The sequence below is a fragment of the Lactuca virosa genome, chromosome 7 (genome assembly GCF_052849685.1).
Source record: "Lactuca virosa cultivar CGN04683 chromosome 7, Lactuca_virosa_CGN04683_v6, whole genome shotgun sequence".
Taxonomy (NCBI): domain Eukaryota; kingdom Viridiplantae; phylum Streptophyta; class Magnoliopsida; order Asterales; family Asteraceae; genus Lactuca; species Lactuca virosa.
In genome coordinates, this window is record NC_136432.1 from 249,919,932 (window position 1) to 249,946,692 (window position 26,761).

General features: G+C 37.1%; 1 pseudogene; it reads left to right on the forward strand.

The window, feature by feature from the left end:
- Positions 1 to 2,342: 2,342 nt before the first annotated feature.
- On the forward strand, positions 2,343 to 7,105 carry LOC145127711 (putative indole-3-pyruvate monooxygenase YUCCA7; annotated as a pseudogene).
- Positions 7,106 to 26,761: the final 19,656 nt, after the last annotated feature.

Consider the following 26,761-nt stretch of genomic DNA (forward strand, 5'->3'; position numbering starts at 1 on the left):
TATGAGTTTTGTACCACTGTGAACGGCGTCCGCTGATACCATGCAACACCATTCTTTCGTTGCGGCCTAACAATAGGAGTCACTGTTTTTTTTTGTAATGTTCACCCACATCCGGTGATGGCTCAACATGCATAGGTGTACGCCCAACTTCCCCCTCTAAACCATGAGTAGATATATCATCATAGTACAACTGTGTACCATGGTAATATATTTCTTCCTCCTCTTCATTTACCATGTCCTCCTCCTCTCCAAACCCTGTATCTGGTTCATCTTTTTTCTGTAATACACGGTCTACATTAGAAGTTAAGTCAGCCACAATGCCTAGTAGACGCTTCATTAATTCCTTTGTTCTCATCTTCTTCTTCTTTCCCGACCTTGTTGACGTGTCGCTTGACATATAAGTTCTTTCTATTTCATGCTGTTGCGAGGAAGAAGCATTTGTGGCAAATTCAGTCGAAGACGTTTCCGAATTATACTTCTTTCTTCGAGGAGGCGAGGAAACAATAGGTGGACTATGTTGCCGTGGGGGAGACTCTTCATGGGTAAGATTCCAGTTGATGTAGCAAATATAAAACGACAACATGAGCTCCGTCGGGTTTGCCACGACATAAATAGGTTGGTTGTTAGGATGAAAAAAATCAGATTGTTAGTTTAACATGAAAAAACATTGGAATTTGTAATTATATATAATCCTTAATATAAAAATCATACCACAGATACGTTGATTATTCGACGACATTGAACCCAAGATAACGGTGTTTTACTTCTCCACGACCTCATATGTGGCAATTCTGTCGGCGTGCGTATATAATACCGGGTTGCCTCTGGGAACGTCTCGACAATCCATATCTATGGAAAAAAAAGGTAAGTATCATGATATTATAGTATAAAAATAAAAGTACAACGATATTATATAGTACAAACCGAAGTGCAATGTTATTATCGTAAAAAAACAAAAGTATGATAACTATTTAAATGCATTAGAAACTAACCTTAAACGGAAGCATAAAACCGGCAACGGTATACTTGTGTACTTTCTTGGATTCGGGATTGGCCTGCTTGAATATTCTAATTTTTCTATTTTCTAAAACATTCCACGCATCAACCCCGAAGTATAGGTCCAAAAATACGTACCCCATGCAAAGCTGCAATTTTCAATTTATTTATTATAATTATTATTGTATTTATACACAATCTTTAAATGTAATACCTGTTCCAATCATCTATATTATCAACAAGCTTATATACTGCCGCGGGAATGCCCATTTTAATGTCCCGTCTGTGGAGACCTTTCAACATAAAACAAGTTGGATAAGCATTACAACATCTTCATCCTGAAGTGACAAATAAATCGGAGACATAATGTAGTTTTCTAAATCTTTCAGCCGCAAACGTGCATCAGTAATGTCTAGGAACAACCGAGCACACATATTTGAATTTGACCGGCCTCTTTCGTCATAGAGTAAATCCATATAAGGACCAACTCTTAAACCACAAATCAAAATATATTCAGTTTCACCAAAATCCACCTGCATCCCCTGTATCTCAAAAAGAAGTCTCCCCATTTCAAACACTTGTTGAGACCTTACTTCATGCAACATCATCAAATGCGCAAGTAAGGGGTCACCATGGGGGACATACATTCATAAGAATCTTCCAAACGACGAAGCTTCAAATAATAATCGTTGTGATTGTGTTAGGCGCGAAAAATATTCTTTAATGATCGTACCCACCACACCTTTTAAAGTTAAATATGCTTTTTGATTGAGATCATCGTGCTACAAAACATATACATTTAATTTCATATAAAACGTTAGTAATTGAAAATAAAAAAACAAGGTTTCAAAATTATTTTTCTAATTCGGTTTATGAAATAAATAGCAACGCACTTTTTATATAATAAATAGTTGATATAAAAGGGCAGAAAAAGGGGGGGGGGGGGGGGAAAGCAATTTCAGGTCATTCCGCGGAGGCTAGAGGTCATTCCGCGAAGACCCCTCTGCGGAGTGACCTACACCTCCGCGGAGACACATTTTTTGCTTTTTGGTTCATTCCGCGGAGGCAATACATCAATCGCTGGAGGTCCCTCTGCGTAGTGACCTACCCATCCGCGGAATGGATCTTCCCAAATCTGGTTGCCTGTTAATCCTAAAATCTACCAAATCTAAATCTGTACATATTGACGGTTCGTAAGATTTGAATCTTAAATATATACAATACATCATTAATCCAAAGAGGGGAATGTGAGAAATACCCGGGAGTCGTATCCATCGGCAAAAATATTGGGAAATTGCCCTCCATTTGTGTCGGATTTTGCTGGTTCAAATTGATTTCGCCAGAAAATGACGTCGTTTGATGTCGTTGTTGCCGACTTTAAACTCCTTCTCGCCGGAAAATCGGAATGGCGTACCGATGCGGAGAGACGTTCGAAGTGGAAGAGAAATCGGGGGACCAAAGAGGTGGACCATTTTTGTCAAAGAGGGGAGGGATGAAATTACGAAAATACCCCTCTCCACGGAGGATTCTTCGTTCCGCGGAGCTCCGTAGAGGGTCCTCCACAAAATGCGTACCTATAGTGGGAAATGTCTCTTTTCATGACTAAATTTTGAAATACCCCCCCCCCCCCCCAAAAAATGAATATACCCGGTATTTTCCCTACAAAATATGTTTGGTTCCAGGAATGGAAAGTAAATGACTTAGTTATGCTGATAAAATGGGACGAGTGATTTGTTCATATAGTTTGGTATGTAAAAGAAATTAAGAAATGAAATAAAAATACTTTGACAATAAAAAAAAGCGAAAATGTCACTTAGCATAATGAATTTATATGTTTTGTCCGATTTGACCATTTTTTTGTGCAATGGGTCATCTAACTTTTACTGTACATGTCAATTAAGCCATTATAGTTAATTTTTAACCATTCCTTCGTTAACCGGTTATTATAAATTACAAGAATGGCCCTATGGTCTAATTTTTTTTGTAGTTTGCCCTTATGGTTTTAAACTGTCACATTTCAGAAATTCTGGGGACCAAAGTGTAACATTTTCATTGTCTTCCCCATTAAACTGGCTGAAACACGAAGCATACATGTTTTCTAGGGTTTCTTTTCTTCTAATGCGTGTACCTTCATTTAAGTACCAAAATAACCAAATCAATACAATAATTCCAGTTAATATAAACAGAACTAGAAGCTTCTTCATCCATTTCTCTGCACCCCTTGACGATGTCAATGCTTTCTCTTTTTCCTTAAGTTTCCTTTACGATTCTTCCACAAAATCACATAATCATGTGCGATTACACAATAAAGTGAAATTACAGATTAGTCAAACAATCTAAGCTTCGATGCCCAATTGAAAAATAGTTTGTTGGGGCTGGCCAATCTGGGTTGGCAATCGGTGCAGATCTCCAGCAATAAGGGGTTCCCTTTGTGATCGTTGACCGTGTTGACTGCATTGCTTCCCTCTGGTAAAACAAGACTTACGATCATTTGATACTTCATCTCCCAAAGAAATTCGGAAACTACCCTTTTTCCTTTTCCCACCGAATTTCCCTAAGTACCCTTCGAAATACCAGTTTGTTGACTACCTTGAACCATATGCAATTTTTTTTGAGATAAACCCACGTTTTAATGAGTCCGTTTAGTATTTTATGTATGACGAGAGTTGTGGGTTGTGGCGTGTGAGGACTGTTGTGAATGAGTGTGAGGTTGAGTATATATGTAGGTGTAGGCTAGTGGTGGCAACCAGAGCGAATGCAGAGAAGGTGGTGCCGGAGTTTGAAGGGTTGGATAAGTTTGTCGGCCGTGTTATGCATGCTCGTGACTACAAGTCCGACGAGGCTTTTGAAGGTGAAAAAGTTTTGGTGGTCGGATGTGGGAACTCCGGCATGGAAGTTTCTATAGATCTTTGCCACCACAATGCTTTTCCGTCCATGGTTGTCCGAAGTTCAGTGAATTTAATTAAAAACAACATAATTCTTTAAATTTACCAAAAATAATCGTTAAAATCCAAACTGGAAAGGCTCGTTAATTCTTTTCATTCGAATCTAGTCTTACCGAGTGAAACTTCTGGAAAATCAACATTCTATGTGGCATCTTCGTTGATGAAATGGTTGCCAGTAAAGGTGTGTGCTTGAAAGGAGAAAAACTAACCAGTAGGTTTTCTATTTAGATCTATTGGGCGGATGAGGGATGAAGTAATATATACAAAATCAGTCATGAAAATGATGAAATGTGAGAATGTTACGCTATGGTCCCTTGAGTTTCAGAAACTTGGCAGTTTAAAACCGTAGCGGCCAACTACGAAAGAAATTTAAGCCATAGGGGCCATTCTTGTAATTTATAATAACCGGTCAACGGAGGAATAGTTAAAAACTAACGATAATGGCTTAATTGACATGTACAGTAAAAGTTAGATGACCTATTGCACAAAAAAATATAATTGGTCAAGTCAGACAAAACATATAAGTTCGTTGTGCTACAATGGCATTTTCCCTAACAAAAAAACTACTTCTTAAGGCGTCGATGTAATTTATCATTCCAATCATTCTTTTACTGTTCCTGCATTGTTCATTGATACCTATATTTACTTTATTGCTTTATGAAAACTGTTAAATATGTCTTGAGCATTGAAGACATGAAAAACACATTGGATCCTTTTGACTTGGGTGGAGCATTCTAAAGGAGCATGCCAAAGAGTGCCTTTGGTGAATCAGAATGCACTTCAATGCATAGGAGAATGTGATTCTCATGGAGAAAGCACTCCACGAATGTGTTACGGTGTTCCTAAGGGTCTATGAATGTGTTGCTAGTAAATATGCTCAAGAAATTGTGCTCAAGGAGCTGAATGCACTCTTGATAGTGTGGATGTGCTCCTATGGATGCGTTAGGATTGAAAGAGGCTGATGTGTAATTGATAGTCTATAAAATATAATTGAAAATCGATTCCTTTGGACAATGGCACCAAAACTTGATGTACTTAAGATATAGACTTTAAATACAAATCTAGTTTTAAATTTATAATTCCTAACAAACCAAACTGACTATCTACCCCAGGCAGTGTACCTAATCAATGGCAATATAGCTTAGGTTAGTAAGGGTGTCGAATTATATGGGAATCTAAGTGTACTAATTAAAATAAATGAAACAAAACAACTCTAAAATAAGCAAAATACTAAACTTGTCAAACAAATAAATAAAAGTACTTTGGTTTAGAATTCCAATCTCCTCATGATTATGTTTAATTCATTCAAGTGCAATGGAATTTAATAGACATTCACTGATTTCTAAAGTGACTAACTCTATGCAAATATCATTAACCATAGAACAAATTATTGAAATCGTCCCTGTGGTTTGGTCAAATCTGCGTGTTTGGTACCTAACGTTTTTTTTGCACTCGGACCGTCCCTATTGTTTCATTTGGTTGCGTTTGTTGTCCCTAACAAACATGAAAAGACTATATTACCCTTAGCCATTTCTTTTTTGATTTTTTTAATATTAACTTATTAAATAATATTATTGACAATAAAAAATATGGGTCCCTCACCCCTATTATCTCTTCCCCGTTATCAGTCATCACCTTTATTTGCATCACAGTACTCTCTGAATCTCATCCTCTCCATTTCTTCGGGAAACAGTGGAACCAAATATGTTTTGAATCAAAGAAATGGGGAAAGCTAAAGGAACACCCTGATTCAGTGTTATGTGAATCGAAGGCCGATGAGCATATCAGACGATGTTAAAGATCTTGAAGCTCAGTGACGGAGAAGATGCGACTGAGGGGATGGATTGGTCGGATCAGGTGACACAGACCTGAGGAGATCGAAGATCTAAAGAAGTCTATGTGGCGGGACAAAGCCTATTCGGTACTGATCAACTTTTCGTTCCTCCATCTTTCACCGCCTCTCCCTTTCTTCCCCAACGAGAAACCATCGGAAACTTCCTCTGCCCCTTCACAATCCCAACTTCAAACCTAGAATTAACACCCTTAACCTACCACTTACCAGTGTCATCTACTTTCAGGTGAGTTAGAGAGGGGAAAAATAAAGAGATGTCTTACTGGCGAGAGATAGGAGGAACAAGATGGAAATGTTTTCATCGGTGTCGTCCTTAAAAATCCTCCGACCACCACCATCTCCTTCACTAAGTTTTGTTCCCCTTTAACCCCATTTCTTCTGGAAAATCTTCTTTGATTTCTGGGATTTCATCATCGATTTTAGGTTGGGTTTTGTGTTTTAGGTTTTGATTTCCATATCGTGATTTGATTTCAGCTTACGCTCTGATTTCAGGATATTGGGATTAATTTTGGTTACGTTTTTGATTTCGGAATTTAATATTGTTATGGTTTTGATATCTGTGTTCAAGTTTGATTTCTGGGATTTGATCTTAGGTGTAACCTGATGCAATCGATGATATGGTCTGTAGTTGAGCCAGAATCGGTAGATGGTGGTGATGTTGGAATCGATGGGTGGTGTTTTTCGGTGGCCAGTGGTGGTTATTGGTGGCCGGTGGTGGTTATTGATGGTCTGTGGTGGTTTTCAGTAACATGTGGTGGTTTTCGGTGGCATGTGGTGTTTGTATTGTAAGTAGGAGTATGAATGGGTCCCACATGTTTATAAATCATTTAATTGTTTTTATTTAATTAATAAATAATAAAAATAATAATTACAAAAATGAAAAAAAATACGAAGGGCAATATAGTCTTTTCATCTCTAGGAGGGACGAAACACGCAAGAAAATCATAGTATGAGGACGGTCCGAGTGCAAAACAAAAGTTAGGGACCAAACACGCAAATTTGACCAAACCACAGGGACGATTTCAGTAATTTGTTCTTAATCATATGATTTCTAAGTTATCTACTAAGAAGGATAACTTTCCTAGACTTGGTCTGTTCGTTCATATTATATAACGACTTAACATGTATGATCAATCCCATTGTTACTGGCAACTTCTCAAATTGTCCAAGTTATTTGATCAATCACAAATATTAATATCAATTCAGTTATGTTTAACCCAGGGTATCACTCCACTAGTCACAATTGCCTACACTACTGACTCAGTTGTTCAGCTTGGACAAGTTAATAAACAATGTGATTCGAGATACATAATTTGAACCTTATGATAAATCATGCACTCAGTTACATAAACATAACAAAATCATTATCAACACTCATGGATCTTTAGTTAAGCATTAACATAATAAATTGAATACTTCAAACTCCTTTCAATGAGTTAAAACATAATCAATCTTGGATCATCTACATCTAAACGAATGTTTAGGGTTTTAGCCCATAATCATAACTAAATAACTAGGAAGAACAAAAAAACTAAAAAAAAAATGCAAAACAAAATTCATTAGAACTTCAAATGCATAATTCTTTATTACTTTTCTTATTCTAGGGTTTTGGACATTCCCTTGCTCTCTAGACCTTCTTTCTTCTCTTCCGATCTTCTAATATTTTTCCTCACTTCTGATTTTATGAAAATTAGCTTTATTTATACTTTTTTCGATCGACACAAATCGTGGCGCAACAAATAATTCACAGTGCAAATTAGGAAATCTCTAGAAGTCTTCGAAATCTTCTACCATTTTGGTGATATCTTCAATTTGAATTTTGCTTAATCTTCAAGCTACGTATTTCTTCCAGAAAATTATCTAAATATCATTTATTTTATCTTTTATCCCTTATAATTTTCAAAATATAAATTTATATCTTTTAAGTACCAAATATCTATAAAAACATAGAAAAAAGTATTAAATATGACTCTAAAAATATGTATAATTCATTACATATCAATGCGCTCCAGGAGTATGAATATACTGGCACCTCCAGAGATGATGTCTATGTATAAAGGTATTCTTTTGGAGTAAAGGTGATCTCTTGATCTAGATGTGCTCTTCGTGAGGAGGTATGACATGCATGGAGAATGCACTACATGCATGGTGAAGGAGTGCTAGGTGTATAGTTGGAGGCCATGCATATTCCTCAAGGTTAAAGTGTAACATCTCATTCCAGGTATGATTTATCCTTTACAATTGTCGTTTTTTAAGTTGGACAAGTTAGGGTTTCTTGGGGAACCGTGACGCAAGAATGGTGTATACAACGGCGCTGCCACATCATTCAAGTGGCGGCGCGATCATATGTAGATCGTGGTATGGTGGCGACTGGACTCAAAACCCTAGGTCTCAGGCCTTGGGCCATATTTAAAGGATGAAATGGCTAGGGTTTCCTCCACCCTCAGCTTCCATCATCCTCAGAGAACTTTCTCCAAACACTAGCCTCCCTCTTTCATATTTGAGGTCTTTTTCTTGTTTATACACCTTGAAAGAGAAAAATATGCATTTGGTGAAGCAATGAAGCAAGAAGCTAGCTAGATTCAACCATTAGAGCATTTTCTAGACCATTTTACGTCTTCAAGACTCAACCTTTGTGCTTAATACCCTTTAGGTCTTGATATTTAGGCTTAATTTTCCATTCCTTGAGTTTTGGATGAAGTGTTAGAGTAAAGTTTGCAACTTTACTATTCCATAAGGTCCCATGATTGTTTTGTGTTATGGATATGGTCCTTCGTATCCTTTTGGTGCCATGCATGTAGTTATGACCTCATCTTCACCATTTTTACCCTAGAATGGTGTGAGACATGCGTTGAACATGCATGTCCATAAAGTTACAATTTTTATGGGTCATACGTGAGTATTAAGGCCTTCTAGAAAGTTTGAGACATTGACTTAAAGGATTGAGTGCTCAATAAGAGAAGTGTTCTCCCAGAAAAATTGCAGCGCGGCCAAAGACTGCCAGTGAAATGATAAAAAAGGAAGCCTCATGACTGTTTTGTCATGACGGGACCACGACACGGTCAAGGACTGGCCACAACACCATTGGAATATTACTTCTAATCCTTAAGTATTTTACTAAGGATAAAGTACTGAAATTTGCTAGAATGTGCATTGACTATAAGGAAGTGAGAAACTAAAACATATAGAAAAAGACTATGATCAAGGATATCGAGCCCTTGATAGTACCCATAGGACCAAAAGACAACTCGTTCTCCCAAATGTTTAGCCTATGGTCTTATGATTGAAACTATTTATACAATGTTTAGTCTATGGTCTTATGATTGAAACTGTTTATACAATGTTTCACGAGATCGTTCTGACTTATTTAAATGTAGAACATCTTACATGTTTTCTATTAAAAAAGCAAATCATGAAATATGTGAAACCAATATTGTAACCATAAGTTGTACGTTGATTCGAATACATCCAAAAGTTTAGGTGAAATGTTTTTGTGGAATCATCTTCTTGAATATATAAATGAGAAATGCATTACTAAATATTGAGTTAGATTGTAACACCCATTTCCCAGATTGGATCAATATAGGGGATAAAGGAGTCAAAGACATGGTTTTGGGAAAAATCATGTGTCACGACGTGACCATAGGGAGGTCACGATGTGACGTGCCAAAGATGAAAACGCATATTCGAAAGAGTGTCATGACGTGACATGGGTATGGTCACGACATGACAATGGTTGTTCTGGCCAAAGCCCATAACTTTATGGTTTCTCTCATATTCAAGCATCATGTATGAGAGACATTGGGATTGTTGAGAAATCTATACTATCATTAGTGATAAGATATATAAGACTAAGACTTAGTGATAGTCATACTTAGATCGCAGTAAAAGAAAAGTTAAGTGCTAAGGCTAAGCGCTGCCGAATTCTCTAGTCATCCACTTGTAGCAAGTGAGTGCATAGTTACTTTCATCTTACACATATATATGAAGTATTTAACTACTTAGATACTATGTGTGCCTATTGTCTGTATTTTCTTGTGCTCAATATGGCTTACTTGGTTATTCTATATATAAGTAAAGTATTGAACTATTTTATATCGGGTAGTAAAGGGTTATAGAAAGTAAAATATGATGAGGGAATGTAGCCAACATGGTATTATTGTACTACTAGGGATTAGTTCTCTAGTAGGGTATAAAGAACGACCACATACTATTCTGGACAATTCTGGTCAAACATGGACAGGTTCACAACATGTAGATGTTTACAAGTCATACACGAGCAGGTTTACAACCTATAGGTGTTAATCAATCATGCATGGTCAGGTCTTTGACCTATAGATGTATATAAATCATACGCGGGCATGGATAAAACCTGTAGGTGTTAATAAATTGTTTTGCGGGTAGGTCTACGACTTGTAGGAAATGATGAAATTGTACGTGGACAGGTATACAACCTGTAGGTGTTGCTAAAATGTACATGGGTAGGTCTTCGACCTATAGATGTAAAGGAACCACATACAGACAGGACTACGAACTGTAGGTATGAAAGAACTTGTTAAGATTAAAACTATAAGATCGATAGATTCAAAACAGGTAGAAGAATCAAACACAAAAAATGGAGATCAAAGTTGGGTTGAATGATTGAAAAGAATTTCCTTAGAAGAGCTCGACAAAGAACTGCTACTGTAAAGGCAGTGTAGGGTTACAAGATCATTAATTGATACATGGTGCATGCATGCACTATTTATACTCTAACCCTAGCACAATAAAGAACCAGGTGGACAGGCCCAACCCGTTACAAAAGATTGAATAAAACAATACAATAAATGACACAACACAATATAATCCCAACAATCTCCCCCTTTGTGTCAATTAGGAAGGCAGATTCTTTATTGATGTTGGCTCTTTTGAACTTTAAACAACTTCGGCATAATTCCCAGCAAAGTCTTGTGAACCAGGACGTACCAATTAATCATGTCAGAAAAACACTTCTTGTCCGCAACACTGTTCGCTTTATTCTGACTCACAAAATCCACAATATATTCTAGACAGAATGAGGAGTATAGATGTTTGTCTGGAAAACAGAAGCAGACTCTGTGAAAGTTTGCATTTGGTTTTTCTCCAATCTGAAAAGTGACACTCCAATCCTTCTTTTGTATCCTCCTCAACTTCATCGTATCAAGATCCTTCAGAGGTTCCTTGGGGAGAACTGTCAGTTTCTTATTCAGAACAGTGGCAATCTACACGTCCATCTTTCCAACCTCTTGGATGTAATAGACCAACATTCATTTCAGATGTGCAATGATAGGCTCGAATTTATGTTGATCCTTCAGCAGTAGAAGTAACAGAGAAATCCAATCGAATGGGTTGAGGCAGGGCATATCTGCGAGAGTAAATTCGTGAGTTGAACTCACAGCCCCACGAGCAACCTTAAAACGAGCATTAATGAAGCTCTCAGTTTTAATTGGTCCAAAGACCTTAACAACAATGATCTTATTTAAGCTCCACATTTCATATTATGACTTCATGTGCTTTAGATAAAACGAAAAGAGCACCTGATCAACACCTTTGTCAGCAGGAGAAACGTTCTCAATCTTGTCAAAACTGCGAAATAGAAAAGCCTTCAGTGTAATAGGAATATAAAGCTGCAAATCCGAAGAGTTCTCCAAATCGAATGATCCAACGGGCTCTAGCCAGTAAATGTTCGGATTATCGACGGCTTCTTTCAGAATTTGTTCCAGTGTCCAAAGAAGAAAAATAGTTTTCTGAGCTTTCAAGGTTTCTTCTGCTTCACGAGCAAGCCTTTCTTTCTCTTCAGCTTTCCTAACAATACAATGATTTTCATCTACTTCAGTTCGACGAATCTTCCTTCGGAATTTCTTGTTCTCATCTTCTTCTTCCACATCACTGTCATCAATCAGTTTCTCTTTGCCTCTCGAACTCGAAGCTGCATTAACCTTCAGTTCGTTTATCTTGGGCTTTTGTTCTTGATCATCACCACCACCAGCTGGTTTCTTGATGTCTTCAGTTGTCACTTTCTTTGCTTCTTTCTGTGCTTCTCCCCCTTGTTTTGGAATAGAAGATTCCGAAACACCTTGAATTTTGTCAAACATGGAGAAGATAGGCTGTAAATTCTCTGCAAGATGTTGACGAACAAAAACAGGGAGGAGAGAATTGCGAGTCTCGATCAGACTATGCAAATAAGCATTTACATCAGCAACACAACTTCGGATGACAACATTCTCAGACTTTAGATCAGCAATATGGGAATTCACATGCGTTAACTTGACTGATAGAACTTTCACACACTCAGTTTTAACAACAAGCTCATCCATTATCTTGTTTTCATGAGCCAAATCAACCTGAAGTTTGTCAATTTTGGAAAAGATGGAAGTGTGAAACTCTGTATTATCCGATTGAATGCATGTACGAACCTTCTCAAGAGCATCCTTCTCAGTGTGAAGAGAAATTCCAAGAGTGGAAATCACCTGATTTGCTTTGGCAGTGTTTAATTCAAATGATGTCTGGAAATTACCCATAAAGGTTTGAGCATCAGAAATTAGTTTTGCGACTTTTTTCAATCGTTTCCTTGTAAGTTAGTGTAGAATCCACAACTGCTTGTTGGTGAGAGCGAGATTGGAAGCATGCTCCTTAGTGAGTGTTTCAAGGAAGGATTTGACAGAGGCATGAGAGTATTCATTGCTGGACGAGGCTTTGGTGGACTCAAGTAAAGAATCCAACTTGGAATTCAGTGCCTTGAACTGCTTTGTGGTGATAGGAGCATCGTCTTTGTCACTACCTGGTTAGATATTAAAAGGACTATAATGAAAATCCTCAAAAGCGTATTGATCATCACCAAATACAATATCTCGATCATCTTGACGAAGTGGTGAGATGGGAGTTGACTATGTACCAAAAGAAAAACCAGAAGCCCTTGCCCCCATATCAGATACGTTGGCAGCGACTGGTGGTTGTTGTTGTGATTGATGTTGAGTCTGTGAATAGAGGAGTAGATAACAGAATCGAAGCTTGAGGTTGCGAAACCCCCACAGAAATGTTTGGGCAGGGAACAATTGAGATCGGCGTTGTTGTAGCAGTGGGTGAAGGTGGAGTAAAGTCTTGTAAGAAAACATCTGTAATTGGAACTAAAGTTGGCATAGAAAAGGTTACCTCTGGATTCGTAGTTATTGGCTCCGAAACCATAGGATGCGAAGTCTCAGCTGTATCGTCAAGTTCGTGTTAGACTTGCTCTGGACTGTGAACATCTGAGATGGTGTTGGACTCCGAATCATCCTCAGCAGTTGGAGTTGGAGTTCTTTGTCTGCGAGTGGCTCGCTTCTTTTTCTTCCGAGTCTGTGCAGGTTCGGAAGGTCCAACCTTTGCTTTTCTTTTTCCCCTTTTCTTAGGCTTGTCAGCCTCTTCTAAAACTTGACGCATTGCAGCTGTTAAAGGGCGAACACCCGAAGTTGGTTGTCTACGGTAGGCATTGATTACTTTGCTGTTAGCCGGTGCATTACGAAGTATCGATTTTGGAATTGAGCCAATAAATGCGAATCTTGAACTATCAGCCACGATAAAGTTTGAGGTGTGAAAGATAGAAATATCGGCAACACTTGAACCTTTGAGCACTGGAATATGAAGGCGATTTTTGGCCCGATGAACAACAATGGACCAAAATCGAGCACAAGAAATCTTCATGTGCCTCGTGACAGAAAGTGTACTATAGACAAGCTGAGTCCAAAGAATTGATCCATAGTCCAGATTAACCCCTGAATAAACACCATACATAATGGTAAGAAAATGCTTACTAGAACTGTCAGACCCAGTCACTCTCTTTGAAAAACTCTTGAAGAGAAGAGTAAATAAACCATTCCACATAGGAGGAAGGTTAGGATCTTGAATTTGGAGATGACATCTAGGTATTCACGATATCCCATATTGTAACATCTCCAGAAGAGCAGAGTTGGAGATGGTTTCAGGATCAACCAAATCGCGACCTCGAAAAAACCCTAGCAGGTAGTTTGAAATTTCCACGCGCCATGATCACAATCTTATCCATTAAGTATCGCCATTTCAGTTGCTCACTTTCGCAGTTGATCTCCATTTCATGTACTCTGAATTTGAAAGTAACCATCAGGACTACGAACCAGACTTTTGAAAATCACTAGGATCTTCGTGCAAGAGTGTGCCAAAGATAAAGAAATAAAACAAGTTATCTAAGGGATGCTAGTGATGTCACTAAAGACATAAAGCAGATGGATCTCGGCAACGATCTCTTCCTTCGCAGTCAAGAGAGACTTTGAAGTGCCTATGTGGTGTCTCATTGAATTTTGACCATCTGTTTGTAGAGAAACAATGAAAGGCTTCTTTTTAATAAGGCGAAAGGGGTGGCTTCATCTTCAACTAAGTCCGAAACTCAATATAAGTCCGAACGTTCGTATGACGTACTTGTCTGACCAGTGTAGCAATAAGAGCAAGTATGCTTTGGAAAATTTTTGAGTGGTTGGATAATTTTGAAATCTCAAGAAAAATAAAAACTGGATCTTATGAAAAGAAAATTCTTACGTCTAGAACATTTCATTAAGATCTCACAAAAATAAAAAGAGATTTCAAGGTACGAACCACAAAAATGGAGTTCCGTCAATTCCGTGGTGATTAATATAGAACATTTAAAGTGTTCACTATCAATTCGTAAATATGTGTTGGATTTTGGGTTTCACTAATTCGTCGTGATAACGAATTTAAGATCACAAACACAGAAGTTGTGTAACAGTAAACCTCAGTGGTAATTTCTGAGAGTCTCAAGGGTTACTAGTGTGAAAATGAATGTGATGGAGAAATATTGGGAGATGGTTCCGAAGAGAAATGTACCTCTACTACACGAAAGTGACCAAGCAGTCAACTCTTAACTCAATGTGAGAAGAGTAAGGTAGCTCAATGACTTATGTGAATATTAGCCTGATTGGGAAGAAATGATTGGTATTATCAATTCATTAAGGCTTCAAACATAGAGTCTCAGAGGCTTTGGACTACATGCATCATCATGCTTCTAGGGACACTTAACAGTTGACTACAAATCACTACGAGCGTTTGCACCCATTCACAGTTGAACAATTGACTAGAATCACTACGAGCATTCGTATCCATTCACAGTTTAATCAATACTTTCCTAGTGCAAAAGTGGTTTCAGAACTGATTCAGCATCAATCAATCCTAAGCCTTGAAGAATGCGATTAAAAGTTTGTTCTGGTAAGGCTTTAGTAAAGATGTCAGCCAGCTGATCAACAGATCCAACAAAGTGAATCTCGACATTTCCATCTTCCATGTGATCTTTAATAAAGTGATACCTCAGTGCGATGTGTTTGGTCTTGGAGTACTGCACTGGGTTGTGACAGATGCAGATGGCGCTTTCGGAATCACAGTATAAGGGTATTCTTTTCATGTTAATGCCATAGTCCCTTAACTGACTTTGAATCCATATCACCTGTGAGGTACAGGAGGCAGCTGCAATAATTCAGCTTCGGCAGTCGATAGGGAGACACAGGTCTGTTTCTTTGATTGCCAACTGACGAGTTTTCCGTCAAGAAATTGACATCCTCTAGTTGTACTTTTGTGATCACGACCGCAACCTCCAAGATCAGCATCAGAGAATGCTTGCACAAAGAACCCCGAACTAGATAGGTATCAAATTGTTAGCGAGGTTGTTCGTTTTATATATTTGAAGATGTTTTTCATAGCGATCATGTGGGGTTCGCGAGGATTTGCTTTAAACCTAGCACAATAGCAAACAGAAAACATAATGTCTGGAGGACTAGCAGTTACTACATCAATGAACCTATCATTTAACAATAGAGTGTCATATCCGCAGCTGGTTTGTCCAAAGACGGTGTTAGCTTTGTTCCGAATTCCATTGGCACCTTCACTTTCGAGTCTCCCACCATTCCAAACTTCGCAATTAAGGTCTTCATATAAGCTTCCTGGTTGATAAATATTCCTTCATGACTCTGTCTTATATTCAGACCAAGGAAAAAGTTAATCGGACCCATTGAGCTCATCTCAAACTTAGCTTCCATCAACTTTCGGAACTCAACAGTTAATCTAGGATTAGTAAATCTGAAAATGATGTCATCAACATAGATTTGGACAATCATCAAATGGTCACCATCTTTCTTGCGAAAGAAGGTTGGGTCGACTGAGCCTTGTTTAAATTTAGACTGTTTTAAAAATCTATTAAGAGTTTCATACCAGGCTCGTGGAGCTTGCTTCAGACCATAAACTGCTTTGTCCAGAATGTAACAGTGGTTCAGATAGTTTTCGTTTACGAATCCAGGTGGTTGTTCCACATACACTGTTTCTTCTAATTCCCCGTTCAGAAAGGCACACTTAATGTCCATTTGATAGACTTCAAAGTTCGTGTGTGCTGCATATGCCAGAAAGATGCGAATTGACTCCAGCTTTGCTACTGGTGCGAAAGTTTCCTCGTAGTCAATCCCTTCTTCTTGGCAATACCCTTTTACAACTAACCGAGCCTTGTTTCGGATCATATTGCCCTCTTTGTCAAGCTTATTTCGGAACACCCATTTAAGACCAACGACATAAGCATCCTTCGGAGTTGGTATTAACCTCCAAACCTTGTTACGTTCAAACTCATTGAGCTTCTCCTGCATTGCTTGCACCCAATAAGAATGATTAAGAGCAATCTTAACGTTTTTGGGCTCAATTTTGGAGATAAATGAATTGATCATGCAAAATTCCATTTTGGAGAATAATGCAGTCCGATTCGCCTTTTGTTGTGCTCTCGTAAGAACTCCTGCAGAGGCTTCCCCGATTACTTGTGTTTTGGGATGATCTTTGGTCCATTTGGTTAGAGGAGGGTAGTTTGGATCATAAGATGGATCCAGTTCAACATTTATTTCTTCAAATTCAGATTGAGCATCCAAATCATCATTTGTATCCACATTCTCCCCCTCGAATGATGGATTTGGCTCTACATCTGGAGTTGAATCCCCCCTGGAATGGAGGTTCTAAGCTGATTTCAGGGGCTTCATCCACCCCCTGAACAAGTGTATTAGATGAAGAGGTTGATGTGAAACCCTACCCCTGAGGTGGAGCATTCCTAGCTTGTGGTTGAGATGGAATGCCAGAGACTTTCGGAGTGGGTGGCTCGTGTTCAATATCTTTTGTTGCGTCATCAATAATATTTTTCAATTCGTCCTCCTTGTTATCTGCCGCCTTGGATTTCGAAGAGACCGCCTTATCTGGCTCATCAAATAGATTCAAAAATTCCTCATAAAGATCAGAAAGAGGAATTGTCATTGGATTCGTTGTGGGAAAAATTTCCTCTGATTGAGACTCAGTCTTCTGATACTTCTTTAAATAATTGTCATCAAAAGTGACATAATAGGTCTCTTCTATTTGTCTTGTATTTTTGTTGAGAACCCTATTGCCTTCGAAGTCAGAGAGTACCCCAAGAAAATTCATTCATCTGCTTTCACATCAAATTTATTTCGTTTCTCCCTTGAATTGAAAAGAAAACACCTGGAGCCAAAGACATGAAAGAACTTAACGTTAGGTTTTATTTTATTAAGAATTTCGTAAGGGGTGATGGAGAATCGTTTATTAAGAAGAGATTGATTCTGAGTAAAACACGTTGTGCCAATAGCTTCTGCCTCGAAGTATAGTGGAATGTTCGCAAACGAAAGCATGGTCCTCGCAGCTTCGCACAGAGACCGGTTTCGTCTTTCAACGACCTCGTTCTGCTGAGGAGTGTAAGGAGCTGAGAAGTTGTGAGCAACTCTGTTTTCAGTTAGGAATTCTTCAAACGCATGGCTTTTGAACTTCGAACCAATGTCACTGCGAACGTTCCTAACTGGCTTTTGCAGTTGAAGCTCGATTTGCTTAATAAAGTCCTTGAGCTTGGAAGTAGCTTCAGATTTCTGCTTTAGAAAATAAACCCACGTAAATCTGGAAAAATCGTCAATAATAACTAAAATTTACTTGTTACCACCAATGCTTTCGATGGCAGATGGACCACAGAGAACAATATGTAAAAGCTCAAGTGGCTCAATCACTTTGGTGTTTATGTTTGTTGAATGACTCTTCCTGCTCTGCTTCCCTAGTTCGCTGGCCGCACATGGATGATCCTTCTCAAACTTCAGCAATGGTAGCCCTCGCACATGATCACCAAGTACGAGTTTGTTGATGTCTTTAAAGTTGAGATGTGAGAGCCTTCGGTGCCAAAGCCAACTATCATCCGAAGATGTTTTCGTAATAAGGCGGATGGATGGCTTTCCTTTGACGGGATTCAGATTAAGTAGATACATCTTGCCTTTTCGCTTGGACTTCAACAACATTGTTTTGGATTTCTTCCTGATTAACTCAGATCCCTCATCGTCGAATGACACTTTCAAGCCTATACCTACAACCAATTGAGATACACTGATTAGGTTGTGTTGCAGGCCTTCCACATAGGCTACCTTTCGAATAGAGACTTCTCCATTCGTAATCATTCGATAGCCCTTAATTTCCCCAAGAGAGTTATTTCCGTATTTGACTCTCCCTCTATCCTTTAGTGATCTGAACTCTCTCAATTCATCCTTCCTTCCTGTCTTGTGATGCGAGCAACCACTATCAATGTACCATTTAGAGTCAAACTGCTTGTCACACATCACCTACAAAAATCAAAAAGATTTAGGAACCCAAAGTTGTTTGGGTCCATGTGAGGTTTTCACAGACACAGGAAATGTTATTGCTTCATCAACCAAGTAAGATCGTTTAATCAGAGTGGAATTATCTTTCTTAGTTATTTTAAAAACAACGATCCTTTCATCTTTAGGATTCCTTTGAAAAGAGGTTTTTCTTTGCTTATCTTTGATTTGTTGCTTGACAATATTTTTATCAAACATCTTTTCCTTTTTCAAGTTTTATTTGGAGTTTTTGAAATGAATTTTTGACTCCGAAACAACCTTTCAAAGCTATTTTTCGACATTTTGGCAGATTGTGAAACATTAGGTTTTGTTTTCTCAAAAGATTTTGCTTGTTTTGAAAATAGGGTTTTTGAGAAACTTTTGTTTTTGAAGTCGGTGAAGAAGATGACTGAGTTTTTGAAAAACTTTTAGGATTCGTATTTGAAGATACTTTCACACTCAGATTTGCTGATCTTTCTTGATAAATAAAGTTAGGATTTTTGGATTGCCAGAAATGCTTTCTTTCTTTTAGATTTTTATTATATCTAGCATTTCTTTGACGTTTCTAAGCAGCGAATTGCTCAGCAGACTTATGAAGATTAGCCATTGGTTTTGGCTTTCTAACAGGGGTTTCAGACTTTTCAGATGACATATTACTTGGAACATTTTTTGTTCCACTCGGACATCCTGTTTCGTAGCTAGAGTTAACCTTGTTCAAAGGTTCTGCCACATATCTTCCCTTCGTCTTCCAAGAGGCCATTTCTGAGAGACCTTTGGTTTCACCTGCGTTGTCAATTGGGGAAGATATTCATGACACCCACCAGTGTTGTCTTCTTCTACGAGGGACGATAGTTCTTTGGTCTGATTTTTGTTAAGTCCGGAAGTTGCAAAGACCTGGTTCGGAACAGTTTGAACCTTTGGGAAAACAGTTGCCTTTTCTTTTAAAATTTTTGAACCATTTTCAGAAATGTGAACGTAGTCAACTGAATTTTCAGAAATCAAATTTTTCGTAGATTTAGGTTCGCTTTTAACAAATTATGAACAATAAACCTCATCCTCCATAGAGATCTCACTCATGTCACTATCATAATCAAATTCAGATATATTTTCAACGTCAAGTGTATTATCTGAACTCAATTTAGTGCATAATGAGTCAAACTCTAACACTAACTTCTTAATCCACATCTACCTCTCCTCACTTTTTGATGTTACCCTTCTGATTTGATCAGTTAAGTTAGTATTACTTAAAAGGGTTCTCTTTAAACTATCACTTAAACTAGAAACTGTAAATTTTAAATCATCTAACTCAGTTTCATACCTAGAGACAGGAATATTTAAAGATTCGAGAATAGAATTTACCTTGCTTATCATTCTCTCACATTCCCTGATCTGCTATGTGACTGGTTTTGCAGCGAAGCAATTGTCCGAAGTGTTGGATTAGTGTCTAATCCATAACTATAATTGGTATATACTTAGCCTGACTTGGCATGGTCCATTTGGGTTGCATGGCATCATGCATTTGGATAGACTAAAATGAGAGAAATAACACTTAAGGTTTATTAATATATTATAAGTTCTAATATATTAATAAGATTATTTAATTAGTATTGATCAAGAATTAATCTAGAATTAATTAAGTGATCAAAAGAAGACTAATTAAATATATGGGTTGATTGTGTAAATCATCCATACTTATATAGTGCTCCATGGATTATCAAGTTGGGCTAAAACCCATAGGATGCTCCATGGATGCTCCATGGTGTATTTGAACCCATGGATCCAAGGTAATGGAAAGCCATGACAATTAGGGTTTACCCTAATTGTGCCACACTATATAAACATATCATTCTTGTCAAAATCGGCCACTAAGTCTATGTGTGGAGGGCAAACCGATTACATGAAGTGTGTATTTTCTCTCAAGTTATTCCAAGTGTTTATGATGTTGTGTGAACCATTTGAGGTGTCATACTTGGGGCACTAGGCTCTTGAGCTCCATGGAATCAAGCACCAAACAAGAGGTATGTAATTCTACTAGAATTTATATTATGTGTACTTTATATTATGCTAGTTAGAACAATACCTTGGAAAATTGATATTTGCATGTATAATAGAGAAAACATAGATCCAAGGTATTTAGGGTTGCATGTACACCATAGGAGTGTTAGAATGCTCAAAACCCAAGAGTGGTATCAGAGCCTAGGCTTGTTTTCCCTTATACTTGATGCAAACTGCTTAAAAATCGAAGTTTTGTGCTGTCTGGACAGGGGACTCGACGAGTCCATCAAGGGACTCGACGAGTCCAAGACAAAATGCATCCAACTCGTCGAGTTGGTTCATGCACTCGACGAGTTGGACCCCCAAACAGCATATCTTCGAGTTTTGGTGCTGGAATTGGTCTAGAATCATTACCTTTGATTGTTTTGTTCTTATAAAACCTGTTTTTAATGTGGTAATGATTGTGTTAAACCAATTTCAATGCAATAATCGAAGTTTCAAGTTTATATATGTTTATGTAATTCTTGAAAAATGTTGATTATGAATGTTCATGCTTATGAGTTTTGGTAGATCATAGGAATTATGTGCAAATTGTTTGTTAGTATAATTCTTGATCTCAATGAAATTGTATGAAGTCCATAACTTGTCCTCAAATTATGGATTACCAAGTTTTTTATGTTTCCTTGATTTATGAGTTAGTTTAGATTAATAAAAAAAAATTTGTGTGTTAGTTGTTTTCAATCCATATTGATCTAAAAGAAGTTCATAAAATATGTTTTTGTAACTTGTCCTCAAGTTATATGAAAAGTCATATTTATGAATCTTAAAAATCATAAAAGTGCCATAGGTTAGATAAAAATGAAGAGTCTTTTACATTTAATTATTTTATGACTCGATAACTTGTGTTCAAGTTATGGATGTTTAAGAGTCACTTCTTTAAAAGTGTTATTAAAGAATAAGAGGTTACATAAAAATGAAGAGTCTTCATTTTAATGAACCATTAAACTCATAAGTTATGAAATGAAAGGTTTTGAATAGTTTCAAAACTTGCCCTCAAGTTTTGGAATTTGTAAAGTCTCACACACATTAATGTTTTAATTCCAAACTCTACAATTTTAAAAGTTAAAATTCAAACTTTATGGACTTCATTAAATGATAAAAGTGTTTAATTAAAAGAGTTAATAATTCCATAAAGACATGGTTTAAGTTTAATTAAATTAAGAGTATAGTTTAATTAATAGATTAAACCACCAAGTATTTTAAATGTTTAAAATACACCCTTATACTATTATTATAATTTTAATTATATATATATGTATAAGATAAAGTCAATCTTACCATTAGTAGGCCTCATTCACGAAGCCGGTCTATAAGGGGGGTATAAGGTTACTGCCTATAAAATGGCAGTTTAATGGGTGTCCATTCTCACCCACTGCTTCCTTGACTCGTGGAGGGTCGTTAGCCGAACGGGTAGGAAAGGACTATAATTCTCCCTTCATTAAAAGTATAATGAAAAATACTAAGTAACTAAACACTTATAAATTCCCAATCTTAGTTACTTAGGAAAATGTGAAATAGGTGCTAACCCATGAAAATACACTTTGTACCTTACCAAGTCGATTAGTGGAGCGTGTGTGGTTACCCGGCACGCTAATAAGGACTAGTAAGAGTGGAAAAGGTTAACTTGACCTTATTATAGATCGGTGGAGCTGTGTGGCTAACCGGCACATCGATTAGGTGATAAAGTTAAGGGTACCAAGTCAATTTGCATGGTTATTCACACCTTGTTTGTGATCCTCGGCATCCCAGTCACAAACTTGAGAGGGCACAATCGAGATTAAAACATGCCATTGAAAGTTCAATGTATCTCAAAAGATCTAGGAGTTTCAAATCCAATTAAAACTTAATTATATTTCGTTTTTCATGGTGGAAATTGGTAAATCGTCATTTACCTACCTTCAACTATTTTATAACTCGGATTACGGCATCCCTCTTCCAGTTATAAATAGGTTGTTGGATCCTAGCCTTAATATTTCATATTGGGTGTTATATTAAGGACTTTAAATCAACTAACTTGAATTCCTCCCCTATAGATGTCTCCTTCAGACAACTATGGTCTTCCAAAATTTTTAGGAACAAGCTATCCTAATGAAGATGATATCCCAAAAGGCAATCAAGGTGAAAGACTAATCCCTTTATTGAGCACTAGTGGGACTGGAAATCATACTTCACTTCCTCCACCTCATCCAATAAATCTCCCTATACCACAAGTTTCAAGACTTGATAAGTTCTAAGTCACTCAATCCCTATTGGCAAACTAAGTCTATATGTGCTTAGGTCTTGGAGATTAAGTCACATATTGACAAGCCGGGAGAGTCGGGTGTCGAAGTCTCAAGGTAGCTGGCTGTTGACTTGGTTCTTTAGTCACTCCCTGATGACAGATCACGACATGACCCTTTAATGATCTTATCTATTTGCTTGGTGCTGCTGAATTAGCAATGATTTGGAACACTACTAAAGCAAATTTGATTAGAAGATCGACTTCCCATAACTTCATGGACATTGACAATGGTAACACTGGAAATCCAGAAAAACTTTCTCTTCCCAATGGAAAGGGATCGGCCATAGTCAACTCGGTTGACCAAATGGTAAAGAGAAAGGCTAAGTCTGAGATAGTCCCATGTACCATTCCCAAAGAGTCCATATGTGCCTATTGCCAAAGAAGAGGGGCATTGGTTGCGAAGCTGCCGAATTTACCTGAAACCTCATAAGGATGGTAAAGTCAAAAGTTTGACTCTACTTCAGGTAAAGTCCGTTATCTAACTCTATTAAGTCTCTTTTGGAGATTCTTAATACATGATGTAATGTAATTACATTTTGATGTTTTTGAATAATCAAAGGAAGCTTAAAGAAAAGGTGTGCTGATTCTGATCGCATGGTTCGATGACCAGAATTTTGAGCCACTGGATAAGAGTTATGAGATATTGCTTAGGAATAGATAACAACAAAGTTTTCATATGAATTTGCATTGTAAGGATAAGTTTTTCCGCAAGTTTTAAAATAAAAGAAAAGTTTTTGATTTTATTTATTTTAAGTATCCTTACAAAGGCATTTGTGAAAAATTGTTGTTTATATGTTTTCATCGATAAGCAATATTGGAAAATGAATTTGATTCTTTCGTTTGTGGTAGTGTCATAATTTATCAAATAAGGAAAGATTCTCATCACCCAAGTTTAAGTTGGATAGAAACTTGGAATCATGCAAGTTGTATTGTGTGATGAATGAGATTTTTCATCTTTGGTAAATTAAGACTAATTCCTTGTTCACTTTCGCATGTGAGTCAAGCGAAGGACTAAAGGATCGGGTACATTAGGTTGTGCACTAGTCAGGTCCACCACAAAGGTTGATAAGATTATTCGTTATGATTTACTAAAGTTTAGTAAATATGATTATGCTTACAAGTTTAAGTGTAATGCTGAAACATTGGAAAAGTTTCAATATATGGCAGAATGAATAAGAAGAATCAAATAAGGCAGAAAGATAAAAGTTTCTCCAATTTGAAGAGATGGGAGAGTACTTGAGTATCTTGTTTTATGATTATCTTAGTGATTATAAAAACATATCACAATTGATCCTCTAAGGACACCTTAGTGCATTTGTTGGCTAAGGAGAGGAATCGTGAATTGTGGAAATGGTTAAATCAAAAGATAAATCATACTTCTTTCCAAAATCAAATCTTAGAGTCATACTCCAAGATTGAGCCTTGAGTGACATAATCTTAAGAAATGTTTAAAACACTTGTCAAATGTAGGGTAAAATGTTTTCTTACTCTTGTACATTTGAAATTGGTAAGTTGTGATGTTTTGGATAAAACAAAGACCAACTAAGGCCAATTGTGTGAAGTGTTTGTAAAAGAATCCGCACTATCTCTTGAATATTTGGCAAGAGAGTCTTATATGTCAAGAGGACAGTGGGAGTTTAAAAGATCCTGAACTAGTTTCAAGAACTAATCAAGAGTTTTGTTAATCACTAGCCCACGACTTGAGGTTTGTAACCTATCGTGTTGACATATTATTATTTATGTGTCTATTCCAGTTAAAAGTTGACTATGCTTGTGAGTTCTATGAGTTCTAAATTGTTTGGATAACAACCTGGAAGCAATGGTAGGCCCTTGTGCTGCCGGGTGGCAAGAAATTTAGATTGAACAAGTTCAGTCCATATGTGTTTGGATTTGCCACTAACCTTGTCTTGTGATTATGGTTATGACAAATTCACATGGGTAGGAACACTTACACCATAAAATCTAAGTGTCATAAGGTTTCTCTCCGATTCATGAAAATGATGGTGAGGAAACTCTTTCACTAAGTAGATTTTAAGTAGATAGCAATTGTGAGAATGAAAAAAGGTCTAAACATTATGATTACGGCATCCCTCTTCATAATTGTTTAGACACACAAGTGAGCTATCTAAGGAAAGGTGTATGATTTTGATAAAGTCTTATCAAAGCATCTCGTATCAGAAATCTGAACTTTGGTAAGAAAGTTAATAAAGTATTGTTTTTCTAGAAGTCCAGCTGATTTCTGAGTACATGTCAAAGCTAGTGGGAGCATAAGTGTTATGCTAGTAAGATAATAATCATTATGATAGTGGGAGCATGATGATTATGTTGCAAGTTAGCAATGTTAATTATAGAAAACAAAAGTTTCAATTCGCTTTGAAAAGTTGTTTCCCTATAATTAAGGGAGAGGATTTTATACTTCATTCCAATTCTACAAGCTTAGATTGAGATTTTAATCTACTTTAGTCAAGGATATATAAGAATGTTATGTTGGAATGGTTCAACATAAGGAAATTCTATGTATGTTGCGTTCTCAAAATTCGATTATGATTACGACATACCTCTTCATAGTTCGAATTGTGAGAATGTGGCAAATAAAAATTTATAGCATGAATCGTGTCCTATATGCTTCGGGTATAGGATCGATTACATGAGCTATAATAGTTATCCTTTCTAAATTTTCCTAATGCTTAGGGCATTAAGAGGGGAAAAAGGATTAGAACTGGATATGACTAAAATGATTAAGCAATTGTCGAGAACAATTTGAGGTTTACCAAAGATTAGTTACTCATGGACAATTGGAAGTATAGAGTAAGGACCATATTGACATATTTTGAAAAAGAGGCAACTCTTGTTCAAAAGTGATGGTCAAAATGGGAATGTGGAATTGTTTCCATAAGTGGAAGTTATTCTTTGAATCTGTGTAAGATTAAAAGAACTTAATGCAAAGAAGGATGTTCAAAGGAATGTACTTTGAATTTGAGATAATTGCATATAAGTTTAGAATCTAACAAGATTACGGTAAATGAAAAGAATTTGGTGTTCTTACATTTATTGTAAAGGATTTGGGATTGTGAAATGAGCATCATTGAAATGCTGTCAATCGATCTGTTTCACAAAGAGAGGACCACATGTAAACATAGTATGCATACTTGGAGTATGACTATTGTTTGGACGAACATAGTGTGCATGCTCGGAGCATGGCATGACTATTTTTTCAATTCAAGTATGAAGTTGATTAATCGAAACATGAATAATGAGTAATCAATATGGTGCTTAGATAAAAGGGTTTTTAGTTACACTCAAAGTGATTGGGGCCATACAGGATTAGTATTATTTTTCTGTTTCACTTTGCATGTTTTGACTTCCAGAATAACTAGGTCATTCTTCCCGAATGACTAAGTTATTCAAACCATCCACAGTCGGTCATATGTTGGAAGTAGATATGAATCAAGACTGTCATGAATTTGGCTTGTATGATTTGTCTAATGTGCATTAGACATAGCAGTGGTTGCTACAACATTCATGAGTGCTCATAAGTTATGAGTATTGGATTCAACCCACGCTCATTTGGATTCATTTCATGGATTTTATCACGAGTGAATCGTGAGACGATAATATCTTATATTCTTCAAACCTAGAGATATGAGTTGTTGACTACGAGTTGGTTATACATTGATTGCACGAAAACGCATTGGTAACTCGATGTTATAAAACGTGCCTTTGTGTATGATTCAACAAGTAGTCAGTACCAGCATATGAGTCGAAGTTTATCCATTCCTTTTACCCTCAAAGGGATACAAGCGATATCTGTGGGCCCCTCGATGATTTAGTGATGACAAAATGTAAGTGCTCGGCCGGGCCTGGACTGATTTGATTTGTTCAATTAGTCAGTCGTCATAAATCAGAAATCGGGAAACAACAGATGGACAGAGAGAATGATTATAAT